Source organism: Suncus etruscus, chromosome 1 (genome assembly GCF_024139225.1).
Source record: "Suncus etruscus isolate mSunEtr1 chromosome 1, mSunEtr1.pri.cur, whole genome shotgun sequence".
Lineage (NCBI taxonomy): Eukaryota > Metazoa > Chordata > Mammalia > Eulipotyphla > Soricidae > Suncus > Suncus etruscus.
The window spans coordinates 102,257,650-102,273,956 of record NC_064848.1 but is presented as its reverse complement, the minus strand read 5'-3'; the positions used below and the strand labels follow the sequence as shown (position 1 = coordinate 102,273,956).

Sequence of the window (16,307 nt, the reverse complement as noted above, 5' to 3'; positions counted from 1 at the left end):
ATTTCAACTGTTCCCGAATTATTCATCCCTTTTCTTAAGATGGTGCCTTTTTTTCTTATAAGATACTTTTTGACCAAGTTACCTGCTCTACCAGGAAAATATCTATGCCCTCTTCATAACCAGCCTCTTTGCCCTCAACAGACAGTTGTGCTGCCCTCTAAGATTCAACACCTTTCTCTTAATATCTCCATTAAAGCACTTCTGTGTATATATAGACCACTAAGCAGTTGATGTGTGAGACACTGAGCCTTGAAATAAGAATCTTTATTTTTAGCTGCCTAAGTATATCTAACAAAATCTAAGTGTGAATAAAAGGCTGGTACAAAAAGTTAGACCTAAACATTAAAAAGGTAACAGGAGGATGGTAGTCCACATTTATTCAACATGCTATAGTAATCAGGCATCTCCTCTCTAAAATCATGTGCATATCTGTTTAATATTCACAACTCAAAGCTAGTCATTTCCATAATCTGCATCTTTCTATTGATGTCAAGTTCGCTAATTCTGAGAACTATACACAAAAACAGCAGGCATGGAGAGTGCAAAGAATGGATGCTAGTAACAGGCAAAAAGGTAGTTTTGTTGCCAAGTTATTATTCATTCAACAGTGCATCCCCATGCCCCCAAGTGAGTGCCCTGTGATCAGGGTGGTATTAACGACCCAAATGTAGCAGAGAGTGCTCTAATCTTTTAAGCAAGATACTAAGGAAACAAGAACAAAATAAAGCTTCCAAATTACCCCACAAAGGAAAACAAATCTCCCAGCAGAGAGCAAAGCAGCAATACCTCACAATTATGTAGCTTCCTCTTTCAGAATTTATTTGGAAAACTCGGGAAGAAATAAAAGTGAGCTAATTTTCAAGAGATAATTAAAGAATTAGAAGTAAATTCACACCCATTTACTTAATAATTACTGAGTAAATGTCTTTATGCAGAGAAGCTTAAAGTGCTATACAATTATTGGGGTAGGGGGTTCATTTTGAAACCACACCAAGCTGTGCTCAGGGTACATTCCTAACTCTGCTTGGAAGACCAAAAATAGTACCAGGGATTGAATGGGAGTTGACTACTTGCAAGGCAAGTGCCTCCCTTACACCCAGTACGATCTTTCAAGCCTGTACAACAAACTTCTAAATCTATCACCAATGTCCCAAAATGTATACACTGAAAAATAAGAGAAGTTTAGGCAAAAAAAAAATTGCATGCCTACTGCATGATCAAAACTATCTAAGAAAGTTTGAACCATTTCCAACCCAAGATTATAATGAGTTACTTCATGTTTCTTGGTCTTGGTTTATATCTCTTAAAAAGAAAACACTAAATAATAGTACTATCTCAAAAAGTTATACAATTGGATAAAAACTATAGTATAAGGTGGTTAGTTCCATGCTTGGCTCTAATAAATATTCGCTACATTCTTTTATTATCAATACAAGCATACCAACATCATTATTTTTGTTTATTATTATTCATAGGTTTCTAAATAAACTTGAAATCAGATAGTAGTTCCTTAATTTGGCAAATGAGATCATAGAAAGAGTGCCAACATGACAATAAATTTAGGGCCAAAAAACTAAGGCCTATAATACGTCAAAGTAGACCTGCTGTTTCTTTATATAAAGGTCTTTTTCTGAAAGTATTTATTATTTCATTTAAACAATGGTTTACATAATTACTCATAATAACATTGGTTTCTGTCATTCCATGTTCTAACACCAATACCACCATCAGTGTAAAACTCCCTCTCCACCATTGCCCCCTGATTCCCACCCATACCTAAGTCTGTCCCCTAGTTAGGCATGAAATAACTTACTTTCTATTTCTCATTTACAAATAACAAATGGTAAATAACTTATTAAAAAAAAACTAAAGACAAAAGTATGTGAAAATTATTTTATCTAGCAATGGGGTCATTAAGTCATTGTCAGAGATTTACTAAGCTATTTTTTGTTTAATAAGCATTATTTTATTAGTTTTGATGGTTAACCTTAGGTGACTTCTATGCTACTTTGACATCTAATTTAATATGTTTATACTGGGGAGTCAGTAATAAAAATTTTGGAGGTGATATATGGCTGCATATATGACTATGCAGTTCAGGAATTTCAAGTTCTGTGGTGGACATGGCAGTAGATGTGGGACTTGACTATGGCTGCCATGAAGTATGAAGGGATTCCAGAAATACAAAAAGATTGGAAGAGATTACCCACACTTATTCTGACAGTCCTGGAGATCTTCGCCCAAATACTGGCACACCTGGAATGTTGATCAGTTAGGCATCTCTGCAATAGTAAAGCAGTGTAGTAGCCATTGTGGGTTGTGAGTACAACTGTTGAGGCTTGGCAGGGAGGAAAGTTAGCTCATCTCTCACCCAGGAGTACCCCAGTTTTCAGCTGTGAGGCCTGTATACTTATGATCTTTCCCAGCTAGATTTACATCTCTTCCGAGAGTAAAATGAGTATATAGGGGCTGGCCAATGAGTGGACATGGCAGTAGCTGGGGATGGGACTCTGTAAGGAAAGTGTCATTTAAATCCAGTTATAATCCCTCCACGACACATCATTAATGGTTCCTTTCACACCACAATGGCAGAGCAAACAGGGTTTTTTGGGGGGTGGCCACACCCAGTGATGTTCAGGTGTTACTCCTGGCTATGAACTCATAAATCACTCCTGGTTTCGGGATCCATGTGGGAGGCCGGGGATCAAACTAAGGCCCATCTGTGGTCAGATGCGTGCAAGACAAACATCCTACGACTGCACTATCACAGTTTGTTTTGTTTTGTTTTGGTTTTTGGTTTTTGGGACACACCCGGCAGAGCTCAGTGGTTACTCCTGGCTCTACACTCAGAAATTGCTCCTGGCAGGCTCGGGGGACCATATGGGATGCCAGGATTTGAACCACCATCCTTCTGCATGCAAGGCAAATGCCCTACCTCCATGCTATCTCTCCGGCCCCAGAACATAGCCTACTAAATTAACAGAATTGTAAATCCCTGTAGCTCAATAAAAAAGACTAGAGAGTAATACATACCATACTGAGTAAAATATTCACTTTCTGAATTATTCTGGAATATAGTTGGTTCAGATCTAAACTAGACTTCTAACAAGTAGTACTTTTTTAATAAACTGCTCTAAGAAAATCTGCAAGCTAAAAATTGTGCACTTAGTCTTCCAAACAGAATAATACTATTCTAATATCAGTATTCAATGTCCTTTAAAATCATTAAGAATATCCCTCACTTTTTTCTTCTTTTATTTTATTTTTTTTCTTTTTAACTGAGAATTTTTTGTATGGCCAGAAAGAAAACTGAAAAAAATGTTAGATGTGAATACAATATTTATTACAGCATCCATTTTGGTTTCTTTTCTTTTTCCTTTTTTCTTTTCTGTTTTTGGACCAAATTCAGCTATTCTCAGGGTTTGCTCCTGACAGAATCAGGAGACCATATATAATGCCAGGGATCAAATCTGGGTCAGCTGCATGCAAGCCCAAACACCCTATCCACTATACTATCTCTTCAGCCTATATTCTTATTTTCACAGTACATAAACTTGTCATGAGCAGAGTAGGGGCCTGAAAATTTTTGGTTACAATATTCTTGTCAGCTAATAAATATCAAATGCTGTTTGATATCTAAATCATTCTAAATAGTCTAAAATATTCTAAGAATTCTAAATATCTTATTTTAATATTTAATATATTAATATTAAACTTTAATATGGTCAACAGAATGACAGCTAATTTTTGAACTATTTAACATGTTATTTTGCTAAAAGGTATATCACATCCTATTTGCATTACAGATCATAAGTCAGAACTAAATTTAGGGACCATTTAAAATGGCAACATCAATGTAAAGAACAAAAATACAATATAAAAAAGACAAATAGACTCTATTAAGAATACTTATAGACAGTATGAGAAATAAATGTCAAGGTTGGCAAGATATAATAAGTGTTAAACTGCTTCCCATGAATGAGGCGAATATGCAATTTCATGACCCTAAGAACTGCTTGATGTGGTCCCAACACCACCCCTAAAATATAGTAAAATAAAATATGAAGTAACCTTATTTATCATCAAGACTTTACTGTTTTGTTCCTATCTGCAAATAGCTATGGAAGCACTGTGTATTATTTGGTATTATAAATAAAGTTTAATGGATGAATTAAATTTTTTGTTTGTTTTTTGGGCCACACCCGGCGGTGCTCAGGGGATACTCCTGGCTGTCTGCTCAGAAATAGCTCTTGGCGGGCACGGGGGACCATATGGGACACCGGGATTCGAACCAACTACCTTAGGTCCTGGATCAGCTGCTTGCAAGGCAAACACCGCTGTGCTATCTCTCCGGGCCCTAATGGATGAATTTTTAAATAAAGAACCTATGAATAATGAGGACTTACTGTGTGCTAGTGTGTGAAGAAAAAGAATACTATGCTCATTTTCTAGGGAAGAAAAATTAATCACAGTAAATTTAAATAACATAATTAAGAAGATAATCATGGATCAGAGAGACAGAATGGTAGATGACCTTGTCTTACATATAGTTGTATTTCCAACATCCTTTCTTGTCCCCAAACATCACCAAAAATGATCTGTGAGCTTAGAACCAGTAGTAAATTCTAATCACAACCATATGTGAATCAAAAAATAAAGTCACTGGGGCTGGAGAGATAGCATTGAGGTAAGGCATTTGCCTTGCATGCGGAAGGACGGTGGAATCCCATATGGTCCCCCAAGCCTGCCAGGAGCGATTCTGAGTGTAGAGCCAGGAGTAACCCCTGAGTGCTACCGGGTGTTACCCCCCCAAAAAATAAATAAAAATAAAATAAAAAATAAAGTCACAAAAGAATAATAAATACTACTTAGTCACCAAGTAATAAAGCTAGCTTTACCTTATATTACTATGAAATATTCATCAATATTATAAAATACTTCATGGCCCTCAAAATACAATCCAGAAAGAATCTGTACTCCTATGTTCATTGATGCACTATTTAGGATATCCAAAATCTGGGAACAGCGTAAGTGCCAAAGAATAGACGACTGGATAAAAGAAGCTATGGTACACATAGTGGAATACTACTCATAACTTAAAAAGTAAAGTCATGCAATTTGCTGATACATAGTTGGATCTGGAAAGTACTGTGATGAGTGAAATAAATAAAAGGGAAAGGAAAAGACAGAATGACCTCACTCATATGCAGGTTATTAAAAAAACATAGTCCTTAGAGAGAAGTTTGCCACCGGAACAGAGGTGGGGCAGGATGTGTGTGTTGGGGGGGGGGGTTATGTCAAGGAAGGTACCATTACAACGACAGAGGGAAGTGGATACCAGGACTATGTTCTTAAAGTATGTAAAGTGACATGCATATTACTCTATAAGTGCAGTGTTAATGCACTGCCTAAACAGTGAAGGAGCGGGGGAGGGGAAGAAAAGCATACCACCCTCTTTCCTGACCTTCTATTTACTGGTCTATCATCCCAGATAAAACCTGTCTCTGGCTGACATCACTTGTTCTATTTCTGAACAAGGGACACAGTCCCCCCCTACAAAATAACTTCTAGCAACCTCCATGCACACCCTATGCCATATTCTGGGTCAATACCATGGGTCCTGAAAAGACAGATCTACTCATCAATTACAGGTTCCTCACAGTTATACTTTCCGGCATTCTGTGAGACTAAAAAAAAGAAATGAGACCTAACCCAGCCTAATCCCTCAGCATTTTCAAAGACTCGCCTCCAGAACACCAACACCTCTAGGAAAGCAGTGTGGCAAACACATACAAGCTCATCAAGCTCAGTGAGTAAAAACAATAACACAAAATGTATTAACACAACCAATTCAGTAAATTTTTGATGAGGATGTGCAATAAAATCAAATTAACAATGGCACAGGTAGTTGGCAAAGCACAAGACACTTAAGAGTTGAAATGAGAAAAATACTACAATCAAAAATGACAAGAATGAAGGGCATGCGGATGATATAAAAAATTCAAATAGAAGCTCTAAATAGCAGAATAACCACTACTGAACAAAAGATCAAGGAGCTCTGAGATGAAAGGAGTAAACTACTAGGAAACACCAGAAGGTGGAAAATAATTTAAAAAGAAATTAACAGTATAAAATAAAACTATGGGATGAGTTTAAAAAGAATAATATAATAATCATTGGGTTTCTTAAAGAACAGGAAGGCAAATGTGATAACAGTTAAAGAAACCACCAGTAAGAATTTCCCAGAGTTGAGGAATATTGGCACCAAGATCCAAGTGGCCCAAAGGGTCCCAGAAAAAAAGAGACCCAACAAGGAAAACTTTAGAACACATTATAGATAATATAAATATTAAGAATAACAAATCCAAGCAAATGAGAGAGAGATTAAGAATTCAACTCCATTTAAAATAGTAACCAAAAAAATCAAGTACCTAGGAATCAACCTTACAAGGGAAGTGAAGGACTTATACCAGAGAAACTTCAAAACACTTAGAAAGAAATTGAAGAGGATCTAAGAAAATGGAAGAACATCCCATGCTCATGGGTAGGTAGAATCAATATAGTCAAAATGACTATCCTACCCAAACTCCTATATAGGTTTAATGCAATCCCCATCCAAATTCTGACATCATTCTTTAAAGACTTAGAACAATCAATCATAAAATTCATCTGGAACCACAAAAGACCCAGGATAGCCAAAAACATATAAAAAACAAGAAGCTGGGTGGCATCTCGCTACCTAACCTGAAGCTATACTATAAAGCCATAGTGATCAAAACAGCTTGGTACTGGCACAAGGACAGAGCCTCAGACCAGTGGGTTAGAACAGAATTTCCAGACATAAGCCCCCAGATATATAGTCAACAAATATTTGACAAAAGAGCCAAGAACTTGAAATGGTACAAAGAAAGTCTTTTCAACAAATGGTGTCGATACAACTGGGAACCATCTGTAAGAAATTGAAAATTGACCCATACCTCACCCCATATACAAAAGTCAACTCAAAATGGAGTAAAGACCTTGATATCAGACCCGAATCTATAAAGTTTATTGAGAAAAAAATAGGCAAACACTCGAAAACCTATATATCAAAAAAGTCTTTGATGATAGATTGCCAATGGCAAGAACTTTAGCATCAAACATAAACAAATGGGACTACACCAAACTAAAAAGCTTCTGCATGGCAAAAGAAACCATGCTTAACACAAGAAGACAGTTAACTGAATGGGAAAAAATCTTTGCACTCAACATGTGAGATAAAGGGCTGATATCCAGAATATACAAAGCACTCGGAAAGATGAGCTCCACAAAACCAAATAAAGCCATAGAAAAATGGGGAGATGAAATGAATAGACACTTCTCTGAAGATCGAAAGATGGCCAACAAACGCATGAAAACATGTTCACCTTCACTCATCATTAGAGAAATCCAAGTCAAGACAACAATGAGGTACCACCTTACACCAGTGAGGATGGCTCACATCAAAAATAATGGGAACAATCTATGTTGGCGGGGATGCAGTATGAAAGGCACTCTCATCCACTGTTGGTGGGAATGCCCCCTAGTCCAAAACCTATGGAAAACAGTCTGGAGAGTCCTCAAGGAACTCAGAATCAAGCTGCCATTTGACCCTGCAATTGCTCTCCTAGGTATCTACCCCCAAGTCAGAAGGACATTCATCCCAAAATGTGTGCACCCCACTATTTATCACAGCACTCAGTATAATAGCCAAGTCTTGGAACCAACCTCGATGTCCAACAACAGATGAGTGGATCATTAAGATGTAGTATCTATACACAATGGAATACTACATGGCAGTCAGAAATGATACAATCACAGACTTTGCAGCAATGTGGATGGACCTAGAACATATTAAGTTAAACGAAGTAAGCCAGAAGATGAAAGATAAACACAGAATGATAGCACTATTCTGAAGCACCTAGAAACTAAACCATCTATACAACTAATATTCAAAGATAAAATAACAGGATTTAACAGGGTAGAAACTCCAAACACTAATATCACACATATATTGGGGAGTAGTGCCCAATACACATGAAAGAGGAATAACATAAACTCTCAACCACACGTAATACCATAAAGAAACCAGCAACAGCAGAAACAGCAGTGTAGAGAGAACAGGTATGTAATCAGCCTGTTACTACAAAGGCCCATAATAATCTCATAGGGATATTATACAAGATTATAGGTAAAGAATACCATGGGAAATCACTGACTCAAACGGAAGCATTTCAAAATAATGTGTTAATGCCATAAGCTTACTATATTTAAAGTAACCTCTCAACTGTCCTATTTCTCTAGCCCAAAATTTCAACTTTATTAGATTTGGTCAATATCAAAATAAGTACCTCTGGTCTCTTTTGAAGTACAACCATTTCATTTCAGAGATGAATGAAAGACAGTCATTTACTAATGACTCTGACAATGGAGATATCATTTTTGATTAAATAAATCATTTTTTACTGCTCTAGTTTTGAGCCAGATGCTACTGATCCAACTTAAAAGTGAAAATATAGCCTCATTTTTCTCCTAAAATAACCTCTCAGCTTTTTTGTCCACAGGTGTTCTTGGATACAAAGGGTGGACAACCTAAGATGGAGCTAAGCCACACGAGATACCATATCTAGGTTGCATTATGAAAATTGTCTCGATAAAACTCTTTAACATACCCTTTATCTCTAGGTTATACCTTCTTTTAGGACCTGAATCATGTGACCAGCCAGACCACTGAAGCAGCAACTGTGACCTACAGACTTATACTGCGAGGCCTACTCATAGAATATATTCAGGCAAAATAAAATGCCTGCGCTCTTCTCTCCTCTCTTCTCACTACTTCTTTTTTTTTTCTTTTCTCTATTTAATCTTATTTTCTTTTTTCTTCTTTTCTACCCCTTCCAAATACTTTCCCCTTTCCCCCTTCTAGGAATCCGACTATCCCTTCACCCCTCAATCCCATCCAGATTTTCCACCTTATTAAAACTCTTCACCCTCAGTTCTTAATCTATTAGGCATCAAAACTGACCTACTACCCCAACGAACCAGTACCCAGCACCCACCCAATCGAAGGGACACCCACTCAAACCCACACCTTGTCCCTGGCAGGAAAAGACAACCAACACCCTGCTGACCCACGCTGTATAGCCCTCCCTACCAACTCTTCCTAACGTGGACTGTTGCTGGATACTGGTCATAGCCCTAAAAGGACTCCTAATGCAAGAACTCTACCCAAGACCACCTGCCACAAATCCTTTACCAATCTCAAGAAGGGCAGGGTGTGTGATGAAAAGGTGCTGGGAACCCACACCTCACAAGAAAATCTCAAAAGTCAATGGGGAAACCTATACTTCCATCATAAGTATAAGACCTGTATAACACTACCTCTTTATTTTTTAATTCATTTTTAAATCATTTTTCTTTATACATATATGAGCAAATATATTTTTATTTCTATTTTCATCTTTTTTGGGGTGAGTGACTCGTTTTTCTGCTCTTCTCTTTCCACCCCCAAATACACCGGCAATATAATGAAGCACCATTTCTTCCTGCAAAGGCACCTTTTTTCCCCTTCGTCTCTCAAACCAAGGATGAGAGCCTCTAGAAGGACTCTGCCCATTGTCGGTGTAGTTGATTTTTACCCCATTTTATTACTTACCTCTTCCTCAAATAAAACCACATAACTTGAACTATCTAGTCCCGCCTCCCATTTAGAGGAGGAAGTAATGGAGGTACCAAGACCAAACAGTAATAAGATCACTAAGTAATAAACTAGACACAGAGGGGACCACTCATTCTAGCACTCCCTGGGGTAAGGGTGTAGAATATGGGAGGCAGGATGGGAACGGAGGTGGAGGGAGGGCAATTTGGTGACGGGAATTCCCCTGATTCAATGTTAATATGTACCTGGAATATTACTGTGAACGATATGTAAGCCACTATGATTAAAATAAAAATTATATTTAAAAAATAACAAGTCCAAAAATAGAGACAGAATATTGAAAACATCAAGACCAAAAAATGGAAGCTACTTACATACATAAGATGAACAATATTCAGAGACTTTATGGGTCAGGGGAGTATAGAAAGATATTGTACAAAAACTCAATGAAGTGGACACCTCACCAATACTCTATCCAGCTAGATTATAATTCAAATTTGAAGGAATGATGGATTTTCATGGAGAGGCAACATCTTAGAAAATTCATAACATTGAAACCAGTTGCAAAAAGTGATAAAGAACTACTTTAAGGGACAAGGAGAAACAAGGACAAGGACAAAGGAGAAACTTTCCAACATGGGCAGTGAGTATGGCACTCACTAATGGTATATAAGGTTAAAAAAACATGTATTAATCAAGCATAACAAACTGACTTCTATTGATTTATTTTCTGATAATTCTATTTTCCATTGCTTTTATTGGATCAAGTAATATGAATTAAAATTTTATGTGCCTGCCCATGTGGGAGTGAACCTGGAGACACTGGTGGGAAGAAGGGTACACTGGTAAGATTGGTGTCATAGCATTGTATGCCTGAAACAATGTCTCCCAATTCTTATCACAGGCTGTGTTCTTTATATTGACTGTATAGAAAGAGGAGGTACAGTAAATGCACCCCATATACACCTCAACACAGGCCCTTTGCCTGGTCTGTATTGTGAATTGGGGGACAAAAAAAATGAAACAACTCTAATATGAACTACTTTGCAAACCATACTGTCTTAATTAAAATTAAAAAAGAAAAATAAAGAAAGTCTGCCATAGAGGCAGCCCAGGGGGTAGGAGGGAAACTGGGACACTGAAGAGGAGAGAAGTGGACACTGGTGAATGGTCTAGTATTGTAAAACACTACTCCTGAAACTCAATAGCATAATTTTGTATATATGTCACTCAATTCAATAAAAATTATTTTTAAATATATAAAACAATAACTATACCAACTCTCAGATTCCTTGGGCTAAATTTTAGATTTAGTGTGTCATACTGAAAGCTTACGTTAGTTTCCAGAATAGCCTCAATTTCCTCAGTTGTTAAAAATGATGGAAATGATTTCATTCAGATAATTGTTGTGGAATAAATAAGATACTCTATATAAAGTATTCAACTTTCTAACACATTTAGATATAATTGAAATAATTCTTGAGTCTAGGACAAGAATTCTGCCATTTAACTGGAAGTTTCACTTATCTTCAGAATAATTAATGTACTCAAATTGAGTCAAAGGGGCATAGGTCCTTAATAATACAAGGGAACTAAAGTGTCTAAAGCTTTATTTTTTAATGATATGGTATATGCCATTCTTCATTATTTTTCAATCTTGAAAACAGCTCTTAAAGAGTATTTCCAAGAAAGAATATAGACCTATAGGTTAAACAAAATTTATTCCACTAAATTATGTTGACACTCTTCTCATTTCCAATCTCTTATGATAGTCACCAACAATAAACACTTCCTTTCTGATACCTTTTGTCTTAGCCACATATACTTCCTACTTTAACATTTTGGTCTTTAGTTGTATTATTATATCTATAATATAGAAACTCTGATTTTTCCATTACAACTTAAAGTACAACAGGAGACTTAACAAGATATGGATGAGCTATTGTAAATACCAATAGTTATCATTTTAAATGTGAACTGACTTTACTTTGTTCGAACAATTGCACATTGCTAAAATACTATTTATTTTCAATAATTTCATAATCATAAAATAACCCACTGAAGATAAAAAAAAACAGTAAAGATCTGATTTGAGAATAGAAAAACCTGACTTTTTCATTTGGTCATACTCTAAATAGTGGGCTCAGCCTGGGATTTCATAATATTTTATCAAATCATTCAGTGGAAGTGTTTGATGTTTAAACACTGACTCTTAAGATCTATAGCCAATGATCATCTGCTAAACTCAATAATCTTTGTCTTAGCTTTATTGACTTTTACTGTCTTTATTTCTATTTTGAATATGTAAATACTGAAATATGCAAGTTTGAAGAATCTGAATGAATAAAAACATTTATTTTGTTTTGCTCAACTAGCAAATACATGAAGAAATTTATTTACTCCTCATTGTCTCTGTTCATTCACATGACTGTAAAACCACTTTCCTTGCCTCTCTCAAAGGAGTATCCTATACCACTAGGAAAACTACTCTAAATGTATAAACTGTCATGAAGGGCTAATGCCCATAGCTTTACATGCATTGCATAAGACTTTAAGTGTGTTCATGATCACCACATGCCAGATATAGCTGAGCCCAACCAGCACTACATTTCTGGGCTGAAACAATGAACTGTGTCTCCTGGATCCCCTGAGCACTGCTTGGGAGCCCCTAAAGCACTAAAGGCAATGAAATAAAACTCAAAATATCATGCTGAGCATCAACTTTCTAGTATAATTTACCATATAATAGTTATAAATGAATCATTTATATGCTGGTTTTCATCTATGATTTATGTCTAACAATAAAGAACATCTATTTTTAATCTTTTCGCCACAAGAACCTCTTAGTTTTGTTTTTCCCTCCTTCAGAGATCTCATGCTTTGAAAGATGATGGCTATCAATTATATATATTCATAATTCATCACTTTTGCTATTTTAATTCAAAGCTACTCACTGCAGAAATTTGTGTTCTATACATAAACAGCAATAAATAGTAATAAGAGGATTTTTCAATTTATGAGTTTAATGAGATGTTTATAAAAGTGAGCCTATGGAAGCAAATATCTGAGAATAACACTATATTATGTGAATTCATTTAACAAATATTACTGCATGCCTAGAATTTGTTAGGCAAATCTAGACATGAAGAATATATTGGTGAAAGGTATGCAAAACATTTTTTCTATCATGGATCTTCTATTATACTCTAGCCTGAAATTTACATTTCACTAATCTAAAATTATAATAAAATCAACATTAAGAAAACACATTGAGGGGCCGGGCAGTGGCGCTGGAGGTAAGGTGCCTGCCTTGCCTGCGCTAGCCTAGGACGGACCTCGGTTTGATCCCCCGGCTTCCCATATGGTCCCCCAAGAAGCCAGGAGCAACTTCTGAGCGCATAGCCAGGAGTAACCCCTGAGCGTCACAGGGTGTGGCCCAAAAACCAAAAAAAAAAAAAAAAAAAAAGAAAACACATTGAAATAGAATATACATTTATGGGGAATAATGACATTTTTCTCTATGTCTAGTTTCACTTAATTACATTAAAACCATAGACATTGTAAATATTTACACATAAAAATAAAAAACTCTTATATTTTTACAATTGCTTTATTAGATGTGAGCATGCATAAGTATATTGCATATTTTTATACATACAGATATATACAAATGTAGACAAGTTGTGAGAATATTATAGCATGAACACAAGATCGTCTGGGATCAAATCTAGGCATTGACACCTATAAGTCAACTGTTCTACAAATTGACCTATATCCCTAGCTTCCTTCTCCTCTTTTCTTCTTTTTTTCTACTCTTCCTCTTTTTTCTCCTCCTCCAGCTCTTCTTCTTCCCCTTCTTCTTTTTCTTCTTCCTCCACCTCCTTTTCTTACTCTCCCTCCAACTCCTCATTATTATTCTCTTCCTGGGTCTCTGGGACTCCAATGTTGTTCCTATGTTGTTTCTGTTGAGTTTATCAAAGACTTGTTTAAATCTCTACATTCTTTGAGTAGTTTATCCACTGTCTGATTATTTGCTTTAAGGTTCTTTTCCAATCTCCTCTGCTGTATGGAGTTGTTCTGCATCTGATTTTCTGTCCTCAGCTGCTGTTACTCTGTTGGAGAGGCTTTCCATTGAGGTTTTAATTTCATCCACCAAGTTTTTCAGACATGTTATTTCAGTTTGAAGTTTTCTTATTTCTATCTTCATATCCTCTTGATTATTATTTGTGTTTCATTTAACTAGGATATATGCTTTGAGCTCTATGAACATTCTTCATATTTCTTCTCTAAATACCTTATCTGAGAGGATACCTAACTGGTTGGTTCTTTTCGGGTCATCAGAGCTGCCATCTTCATTCTCTATACATAGGGTTGTCCTGCACTGTTTCCCCATTGCCATGTTTATAGTGTAGTTTTTACTATGTGCTGTGGTGAGGTTCATGGGTTAGAAAATGCGTGTGAGGGGCCAGAGTGGTGGTGCTGAGTGGTAAGACATGTTAGGATGGACCGCAGTATGATACCCAGTGTTCCATATGATCCCCCCAAGCCAGGAACGATTTCTGAGTACATAGCCAGGAGTAATTCCTGAGCGTCACTGGGTGTGTGTTGAATAACAGCCCTAGATGGGGCTGGATGGTGATAGGATGGAGAAGGGCCTTTCTCCTCCAACCCAGGCCACAAGTCTGCAACTCTCTTCAGCCAGCGGTCTGCAGGTTCAGGATAGCAGCAGGGAAACGCTGTAAATCTCTTGATACCTCCCAAAGACCCCTCCCAGAAATGGGCAGGTCTTACTAGCAGGTAAGGTTTCACAGGAAATGGATGATGGGGTAACAGGTGTGGCCCAAAAAACAAAAACAAAAATGCACGTGGCCATGGAGCAAAGCACACACCTCAAGCTCCACCCTTATTAGGCAAGGCACAGCTTACCCGGTGTAGGGCCCTGAAGAGATCACATTTGCTGCTTTCTTCTTGGCTGCCTCATGCAGAAAAGCAAAATAAAAATACTCTTACAGGTAAATCATTGTTCATTTCCATTAAGGGTATTATGTATAAGAAAAATAATGCATAGACCTTGGATCTCAAAATAATAACTTTTAGCTTAATCAATCACTTAATAGATTACCATTATTATATAATTAAAACATCAACTGTCATTTCATTATTATAATTCCTCTCACAGAAAATAGAGAGTTAGGAAACAATAGCTAAGAGAAATTGAACAACCTAGTGAACCCTACAAATTCCAGCTTTTTTCTTCCTCAGTGCACCCCTGACTACAAATCTATTTCCCTGGACCAGGAGAAGTTCAAAATTTTGAAACTAAGAAAGAAAAAACTAATTTCATTTCCATTTTTCAAAAATAAAATGAGACAGAAGATGAGTAAAGAGTACATTAACACAAATCAATTCTGGCTAATGTTCTATAATTCACTGTTTCTGAAAAGAATATTTAGTGAAAGCATTGCCTTTCTGTATCTGATATCTAATTTTCACCTCTAAATCCTTCCCAAACAAGTCCTCACATAGCCTTGTCAAATTGAACTCTATGAGCATCAGAGTGCTTCTTTGAGAGGACTTAGCAGAAAGAAAATCCATCCCCCCACAAAATCAAGTCCTGGTAGGAAGGGCTTATAATCCAAATATAACTACAGTAGTTAATATCTTTTTTAAAAGTACATATAAACTTTATTGTGATTTCTTTATTTCCATGTTTTATAGGAATTGAGACATTTCAGTTCATCTGAGATGGGGTGATATAATATAAAGATAAAATATAACAGCGAAAGTCCAGAAGAAGAAAAGGTTCAGAGTATTTGATGCAGACACCAAAGCAGAGAGAGAGAGCAATACCTTTTAACATTTTGATTTCCATATTATACTAAAACTTTTCTTTTTGTTTAAAAGTGTTGATGAATCTTCCTAGTGGTCTTTCTGCACTTGATTTTTCAAGTTAAAGAACTGAATTTTCTTAGCCCTATATAAGTCACTTTTTTATTTTTTAATAATATAATTTTTATTTTGATCATAGTGGCTTACATATTGTTGACAATAATATTTTAGGTACATGTTAACGTAATATCAGGGGTATTCCCATCACCGAATTGTTCTCCCTACACCTCTGTTCCCATCCTACCTCCCATATCTTCCTCCCTCCTCCCTCCCCCCCCTGCAAGAATACGTGGTCTCCTCTGTGCCTAACTTGCTACTTAGTAGTCTTACACCTGTTTGGTCTTGGTAGCTCCTTATTTCCTCCTGTAACTGGGAGACGGGACTAGACAGATCAAGTTCCATGGTTTTGTTCGAAGAAGAGAAAAGTAATAAACTGGGGTAAAAATCAAATACGGCGAAAATGGGCGAAGTCCTTCTAGAGGCTCTCATCATCGGTTTGAGAGACGAAGGGGAAAAAGGTGAATCACCCCAACAGTACAAAAAGAAGTGTCAAATAAAACATCCAGTGAGCACTCCAACAATAAAGGTAAGCACCACATAAAAACCATGATCTTGAGATAAAAACATGGCAGAGCCCATAAAGAAAAGAAAGCAAGAAAATAAATATATAAATATAAGTGGAGACAACTTCAATAACCACACCAAAACAAAGAAATTGACAAAAACTAGATAGATAAATAAA

At 36.5% G+C, this 16,307-nt stretch overlaps 1 protein-coding gene and 1 non-coding gene across 2 annotated transcripts in view; one reads left to right on the top strand and one right to left on the bottom strand.

Annotated features, from left to right (window-relative positions):
- Nucleotides 1-16,307, bottom strand: part of ELAPOR2 (endosome-lysosome associated apoptosis and autophagy regulator family member 2) — a 200,355-nt gene that overhangs the window by 78,586 nt on the left and 105,462 nt on the right. The window lies entirely within an intron of this gene.
- On the top strand, nucleotides 10,559-10,691 carry LOC126031979 (small nucleolar RNA SNORA51). Its single transcript, XR_007503787.1, has one exon. It is a non-coding gene; the product is annotated as a small nucleolar RNA SNORA51 (small nucleolar RNA).